Here is a 9,146-nt window from a genome sequence, read left to right on the forward strand (position 1 = left end):
GTAGTTTTTAGCGATTGTGCTGCAATTGAATTTTGTGTGCCTCAAGGTCACATTTTCTAAGTAACATCAATGAACTGTGTAACCAACAGCTTGAAAATCTAAAAATCTTCACTGTGGCAGTTTTTCATGGGACTTGTTGGAGTAATTTAAATTAGTTCCTATAAAAGGCTTATCTTCTATTTAAAAATTGATAAATACTAACGTACTTAATTTTAAACCTAAACTTAACTGAAACGAAGTACATGACCTTATCTATTAACAAGTCAAACCCAAACTCCAAACAACACATAAAAATAAATTCAAATTCAAATTCAAAAATCATTTATTCACGTAGGTAACACAATGTACACTTGTGATTCGTCATTAAAAAAATAAATATTATTGCTTCTAATTTTACATTTACTGCCAGTTCTCAAATCAAGGGCGTAGAACGGAAAAGAATTGTAATCAAAATACCCCAACAGGTTACTGTAATATGCTAATCCCGGTTTCTTCAATCAAATACCATGGTATCACAATCGACCAAATCCTCAATTGGCATATACAAGTAATTTAACGACAAGACTACACACATACTATGATACTAGTTTTATTAACAAAATCAGACGCATTTACGATTCTAATATTATAAAATCAGTCTACTTTGCTCTCTGCTAACCAAGCATCGTACGGCATTATCGCTTTAGGAGGAACGGCTTGAACTAATGTATTAAAGGAAAACAAAGCTCTAGCACAATGGTACACAACGGCTTCCCGATATAAAGAATATCGATTTCACACCAAAAGGCAACTATTTATCAAGACTCAAAACCTCATTTAATGCACATATAACCCATGTTCCTCTTTGTGAAACCACCTTTTTACAATTATTGGGACCAGATCTGTATAGTAAAATCAACAAGAGTTAACGCATACAAGTAACCTGCAAATATAATATTAAATCATAAATATTTTATTTTTGATTTAACTGAATTTCTGCTATTACATGAAACTTGAAAGACCCACTTAATAATTTACCTATGTGTATGTAGATAGTTATATGTATATATTTATTACTTTTACGAACAGGTAAATATACATAAATATGTATTTGATGCTTGAACACATATAATGTGCAGATACAGAAATTATAAGGGATGCAACGGAAGGTCTTATCGCTAACAAGCCATATCTTCCAGAAAACCCTACTAAGGAAAAAACTAAAAAAAGAAATATGATGGGTAAATCTTGTTAGAAACATTATAGAATCACCAACCTTAATCTAAAATAATAAAATTTCAACGTTTAGTAACCTTACAACTTAGTACCTTTAGGTAATTAATAGAATTACCATACATGACTTAAGCGAGAAAGCTGCTCCCAGGTTCTTAAATTGTATGTATCGGGAAAATTTCCTAGAATTAGCGGTCTAAGTACGTAACTAAGATAAATGGTTCTTTGTAATAAATTCAAGAGATTGAATTGGGTTAAGTCACTTTATTAAAATTCATGTAAAAGCCAGACATTGTTATAATAAATAGACTAGCAAACTCGGCGAACTCCGTTTCGCCACCAGATGGCTTCGTTTTATGTAACATTTCGTTTGGTGATCCCGCTTGTCTGTTGAAATTTTTCCTGAATTTTCTTTGCTATAAACCTCACGGAGCCCGAGACCTTTCCAACGAATGCAAAAGCGTGGAAATCGGTTCGTGCGTTCTGGAGTTATAGCGTCAGGAAGGAAAACCCGACTTATTTTTATATAGTAGATAACTTATACATGATCAAATGAGTCGATTTACTTTCTGATGCATGTATGACGATTATTTTGTGTATGGGAATTATTATTTTATAATGTACAAGTTCTTGATAAATACAATGAAGTGAATAAAATTCACTTTTGGATAAAATAAAATATTAGGTTTTAGGTTTAAGAAAAACTTTATTTCTCATAAGAATTGCATACAAAATTCACTTACTGAGAAACACATTTAAAACTAAAATTAAAAATTAGAAATTAGAGCCCACAGATATAGGTAGGTAGGGGAGACCGGGTACAAAAGTAACGGCGGGTCGAAAGTAACAAATGCTCTCTAGATTCATCCAATGGTCGAACACAGCTTCGCCGCCGTCAGGCGATAGCTGAGAGCGCCCCCCTCACTTGTAGTTAGTCGCCGCGTACTTCAAGCACTGTTAGGTTGTGTGAGAGGATACTACGTGGTTTTACAAACCAAAAGTAAGTTTTTCGATATTTGTTATTTAATGTTTACATAGTCGTAAAAGGATGGTAGTAATCTGAATATTTGCATATCTATTTTTGATTAGATTGATTGTACATTGTTTAAATTTGTTTTTGTTTAGCACGTTCCGTTTTCAGGTTATATTTCATGTTTCAACAAAAATGAGGAAGGGTACAAAAGTAACATAGTCCTATGGGTACACAAGTAACATGTTACTTTTGTCCCCGTAATGATTTAATTACCTTTACTACAACAGAATGCCGCGACAACGCATAAGAACTACTACACGAGGAACTACCGACACAGAAGTATATAGAAAAGCGGCTGAAGAGCATTTCAAAGATGGTGCTAAAATTAGAGCCCTGGCTTAAAAATATAATGTTGTGGGCTACCGTTGCATCAATCGAGTTTTTACAATTCACGAGGAAAGTAATCTGCGTGACTATTTAATCGAGTGCTCGAGAGTTTATTTTGGGTTATCTCCATCTGGAGTACGTAAACTGGCATACGAGTTGGCGATTAAAAATGTAATTTTTTTTGTGAAAGGTGGCACGATAGTCAAATGGCTGGTAATGAATGGTTGACGGGTTTTTTAAAACGGCACCCGAGCCTCTCTTTGAGATCTCAGAGTTACAACGAACATAATGTAAGCAAATTTTTTGATAATCTTGCTGAGGTAATGGATAGGTACAAATTTGAGCCAAAAGATATCTGGAATATGGATGAGACAGGGGTCCTCTGTCCAAAAACCTAGCAAGATTGTTGCTCAAAAAGGAACTAAACAAGTAGGTGCAGTAACCTCAGCAGACCGTGGAAGATTAGTAACTGTTGCTGTTGCGATAAATGCTCAAGGAGGACACATACCTCCTTGTTTCGTATTCACATTGAAACAATTCCAAGACCACATGACATGATACTTGAGGGTCCTGTTGGTTGTGCCGGAGCTGGTAATGCTAGTGGATGGATGCAGAATGCAGAACTTTTACTTTTTAAATAAATACTTGTTGATTAAACATATAATATTGTATTAATTACCAACCTCTTCGTCTTGTTACTTTCGACCCACACCGTGTTACTTTCGACCTGCCTACGTGGTCGAAAGTAACAACTGACGTTTTTTTTTTAACTCTCTGTTATTCATATAAAACACACCATAGTAAAATAAATCGAGCTGCTAGTGTAAAGAACATAAACTGAATTTATATATGGTTATATTAATTTAATGATAATATTAAAACCTAGCCACAAATCAAGTGTGAAGTACAAAGTGTTACTTTTGTACCCGGTCTCCCCTACATATATAAAATAACAAAACAGAACAGCACCAAAAATGTGGGTAGACATAATAAACTTGATCAGTCAACCAAGCAAAACACGGATGTCCGAATTTGATTTTTTACTAGATGTGGCATCGATGGCATAGTCTGATATAACAATACTTTGCCGCAATACGTTGCGGCACTTCACTTAACTTTTAAAAAGTGTATTTGAAATCTGTTAACAAACATTAATTGACATTTATTTTTAGAGACCTATAGTTTATTGGTGTTTTTAGTCCAAAGTTCTTAGGGTACAACCATTATAATCACATCACTTACTGATTCATATTAGATTTTTACAAATCACAAGTTGTTTATTGGTAAGACGTATAATGCTGGACACGACCGTACCCGCGTACGTACACTCAGATGCAAAAATGAATATGGATACAGAACACCTTATCACTGAAGTGCTTCGTTTGGCAATTAAGGATTTATCGTCTGAATTTCATACAGACTGTGCTAAAATAAGAGCTTGGCAAGAAGTTGATAAGGAATTATTTCTGGATTTCGACTATAAGTCTCACAGTGAGAAAAAGATAATATGTAAGTAAGTACCGGACCAAACTTGTGTCTGAAGTCGAAACTCTACTACGTGGAGTCTCAGACTGGGGCAGACTAAACCTAGTCCAATTTAACCTCAAGAAGACACAAGTATGCGCGTTTTCCGCTAAAAAAACTCCCTTTGTCGCTACTCCTCTTTTCGAAAACACTCTTCTTAAAGCCACAGCCAGCATTGGAATACTTGGCGTTGACATATCGAACGACGTTCAGTTTCGCGGTCACTTGGAGGGAAAGGCTAAATTAGCCTCCAAAAAGCTTGGTGTGCTCAGCAAGGCGAGACGGTGCTTCACTCCGGGCTACCGCTTGCAACTATATAAAGCGCAAATTCGGCCCCACATGGAGTACTGCTCTCACCTCTGGGCGGGGGCTCCCCAGTACCAGCTCCTTCGACTTGACCGTATTCAACGCAAAGCGGTTCGAATCGTCGATGACCAATCCCTCTCCGAGCGGCTTGATCCTTTGGCGTTGCTACAAAAAGTCTTTACTTCATCAGATTTGTAACATACAAATTCTGTCACGTTGTACAATCTTCTTTTCAAACACTGCCCGGTAAGTCATATCCAGCAGTCCTTTTTGGTAGATGTACCCTCTTCTAATATCGAACAGTCGTTTTTGATGGAGAAACGGTCCTCTATTCTGCAGATTTATATACAAACAAATGATTCATCAATCAAAACTTTGTTATAAATGATTTTCTCCTTATCAATTAAATTTTTTTTTAAGTTTTGCTAAATCATTTTGAGTATATTATTATTTTAATAAATACTTTTCTTAAAGTCAGTGAGCTGATTGTCTTTTGGTTTCGGGTTCGTAGCAATAGATCAGCAGCTTTCACCACCTGCGACGAGACGAAATAGAGCATTTGAGTCACCGCCGTTGAACTTATCTAACATTTGGCGACACCAGTGCATGCGAAGGTGTTCCTTGTCGTCGGTTAAAGTATGGGGAATCCATCTAGTACAAAGCTTCCTGGCGCCTAAATGTTCGTGTAATATTTTTGAACTTGACTCATACCAATGCTTAGGCTTGCCCGTATCTGTTGATAGGTCACTCTCTTATCTTTCTCTATCATGTGTCGCACAGCTCTGATGTTATCTTCAGTAGTCGCTGTTAAAGGACGTCCCTCATGCGGATCATCATTGAGATTACGTCCACGCTTAAACTCGTTAAACCAATTGTAAATAGTGGCACGAGATGGAGCTTCATTAAGAAATGCTAATCGCAGCCTATCTAAGTTAAGCCCACAACGAAAGTCATAATAAATCCTTGACCGAAAATTTTCTCGCGTTAGGTTCATTTTCACAAATGAATGCAATATACTATATTATCCTCTCCTTGTCTATAGGTTACCAAAGAGTTCTGAAATTGAAATTCTAAAAAGTTTTCGTGAGTAATGTTTCTAACTAGCCAGTTCTAAACATTTTCAGTGTTACCAACTTCACCTTGCTTGTAAAATATTGCCTCTGATTGACATCTTAAAATAATCAAAAAACTCTTCCTTGTCTTCTTACAATCTCATTTGCAGGATTCGTCTTCAAGCAACCGTTCTACGAGTAATGGGTGTACATGATATCTTCGCCACCTTCTATTCCGTCGTTTGTGCAAAAAAATAGCGTGCACGTATTAGAGCATTTACAGCAAAAGGATTAATTTTTCTTGTGAGCTATAAACACGCGTCGCAGTTCACCGAGAGCGAAGCACTGAATGCATTTTCGCAACCAACGTCCAGCTTTTTGAAAATAATTTAAAATCGTTGACCCCTTCTACTTTATCACGGAAACGAAATAACCTGCACGAAAGATTATAGAAACGTAATAGTTTTTTCAGACCAAGTATCATTTATATCGCTTACACATAATATAATGGTGTTATCCTTGAGCTAAAGTGCTTTACCTTGAGGTCGCATGATCAAATTCCGGCTGTCAATATACGATAATAACACTTGCTATATCTTAGATCCAAAACAGGTCGTAAATTTCCCTTAATTCACTATCAATTTACAATTATTTTTGTAATGTTAGGTTACATAACTCGCGCCTGTATACAATCCCTTCACCTATTTACTTTTTACCACGTCATTCTCCGCCATCACCACCATCGTCCTAGGATAGCAAATTATTCGGGTCTAGAATTTCAATGTGTATTAGATATTAAGTGTATCAATAATTATAGGATAAATAAAAGTTAAGTAAGTTTATGTAGTCAAAGAACAGCCACTCTTGCAATTCCTACAAAATTAAGTGTAAGGAGATTTATTTTTTCTGTAAATAAATATGTTGAACATCTATCGTCGTTATGTGTATAACTATTAAAATGTTATAATTTAAATAAATCATTAGGAGGATTTTGTGTTTATCACGATGACTGGCGAATTTTTTTGGTATTTGAATGGTAATTTCGTCAGGTAAGCATGATATTGAATTTTTGTTATATAAATATCGATAAAAACTTTACCTGTAGTTAACAGAGGTCATGTGAATATAGGATACACAACAATGGATAAATGGGTCCAGCCGTGCTAGACAAAACAATATTTTTACAGACTAAACACCACGTCACGTGCCATGGAACGCGGGACTTGTCGACGAAAATATTTTGCAGGTGCCGATAGGATTAAGCAAAGGAGTATTAAACAGTATTCTATTTTTTTTTTTAACTGCTAAACATTTCGTGAAATGTGTAGGGATTTTAGGACCGTTTCACTCTAATCTAAAAGGAATCAAGGGAAGTTTCATTCCCGGATAGTTTGATATTTGGTATTGGTCCATCAGTTATCAGCGAACATTTCTGTTATCACTGATAGCTGAACAACAAGTCCATCCACCTTAACTGTTTTCTAACGCATGCAAAAAAAGATTTAAAGCCGGTATCATCGACATTTGATTCAAATTAGCTTTATCCTTGACTTGTAAGTTTAATTAAAAGATAAAGATCGAATTTCGTCGTTATGGATGCCAAGTTAGTGAATAAGTTCAGCTAAATGAGGTAAAGCTAGTTTTATGTAAAGGCAGCGGCACGTAAGTCTAGCGCTGGCCGATACGTGGAGGGGATTGCTGCGCATGTGTACTGTCGCGCGGGGGACGGAATGCGACTGGAGAGCCAATCGACGCTACGCGCGCCCGCTTGCCCCCCTCAGGTACCTTATTTTTTTTTCTGCGCAATAACGGTCAGCGCTAGAGTTTCGTGCCGCTACTTGTAATTGTAGTAATTTTTGGCATGTTGTTCAAAATATGGTTTTTGACAATGTTTTTGGGTCTACTTAGATACTATTGAATGAATAGAGAAAATGAAATTGAGAAGAGAAAGAAGCTCAGTTGCAAAGTCAGTGTGTTTGGTATACGGGAATTTAAATCTCACAAGCAAAGAAAGGCTCACGATAAAGCTAAGATAGCTGATACCTTCTACCTAATACCAATCCCTGACCCCAAGATTGTCCATGTGGCTTAGAAAAACCGGCATCCGTTCACCCCTTCTAGCCACGGCCGATATTGGTGAACCCGTTAGAGTTTATTCAGATATGACCCCGTACCAAAGAGATCAGTCTGCGAGAGGAATCAGTCAATAAGGGTGAAAAAGGTCTCACTATAAAATATGTTAACAACAAACAAATTTAAATATGTATAAACCTACTTCCCTTGAAATATTGACGTTCTGAAGTGAAAATTATGCTACCTACATGAATATAATATTATTAGTAAACACAAAAGATTAGAACGTGTAGGTACTTTAGACTTTTAAAATCTACTGAGGTTAGGTTAGTAACAAGTCCGTTCCGCACGAAGTCTCGAAATAAAAGTGAGTCAACGCCGGTGTTGCCACGCTTTATATAGGTTTCTGCTACAAGATGGCGTTAGTCCGCTAACAATATGATATTTTGATTTAAATAAGAAATAAAAACTATTATATTAAAAATTACAATATTACATCTTCATTTGGATCAATAAAATAGACACAGTGATTATGCCAACTTATAAAAGCCCATATTTCAAAGAAACAGTTCAGTAGCTATACCTATTTAATTTAAGACCGCTGCGAGTAATCTAACGAGTCGGCCCATAAATACTGTAACATAAACTTTCCTTTTTTTCAATTTTTTAATTATTTTGAATTTGGAACGAGTATTATTGTCTTTGATTGACATAAGCTTTACACATTTAAAGAAAAAACTTCACCGTCAAAAGTCACCGTGACCACGCACGCTGTAAAGCATGCGAAACGTCGGATAAATTTATAATTATGTTAAATAATTGTAAATTTATAATAATACATAATTCTAATCCGGTAAAAAGTTTTTTCTTTGGAACGAGTATATTATTTTAAAAACTTTGCGACTTTGCGCCTTTTCACATATTTTTCCGTGTTCATTATCTAATTACAATATAGATTGGGTGTTAAAGAAAATAGGATTGCCTTGCACATAGTGGGTATGGAGCCGTCGGTCATATTCCAGACACTTCAGAAGCTCGGTATCAGCCGTATGTTCCTAAATCGTACCTACTATCAACCGATACAACAACAATTCGTCTGTCGAAGACCAGACAAAGGTCAAAGCCATAATTCGTCGAAACCCCATTATTATATAAAGTAACTGAAATTATAAACTACAATAATAAAACCCCTTATTCAATAATGTTAAAACAGGCAATTATTAAATTTATTTTAAAATTACTACTACTAGAAATTAATAAACTAATAAGACTCCGGTGACCCCAGCTTAGTGCTTTCCTCGCTCAACGAATAAGTATCGCAATACAGCGAGAAAATACTGCAGGCGTTGAAGGTAAGCTGCCACAGGGACCAAACTTATTAAATTTGTTTTATTTTGCTTTTATTTGTTTTTAATAATTTTTATTATTACTATGTAAGTTAAGAAAATTGTAAATACTAAATATGTAATTGTTGTGATTACCAACTATTAAGAAAACACCTTGTAGCACTGTCTTCTATATGTATTATTAATCGACTCACGAAGCACTGACGCAGCATAAATTATACTGAACATATAGTATATAAGTCGATTTCAAACAAAATTTTTAAGTAATCATAC

Source organism: Pieris napi, chromosome 10, assembly GCF_905475465.1.
Source record: "Pieris napi chromosome 10, ilPieNapi1.2, whole genome shotgun sequence".
Classification (NCBI taxonomy): Eukaryota; Metazoa; Arthropoda; class Insecta; order Lepidoptera; family Pieridae; genus Pieris; species Pieris napi.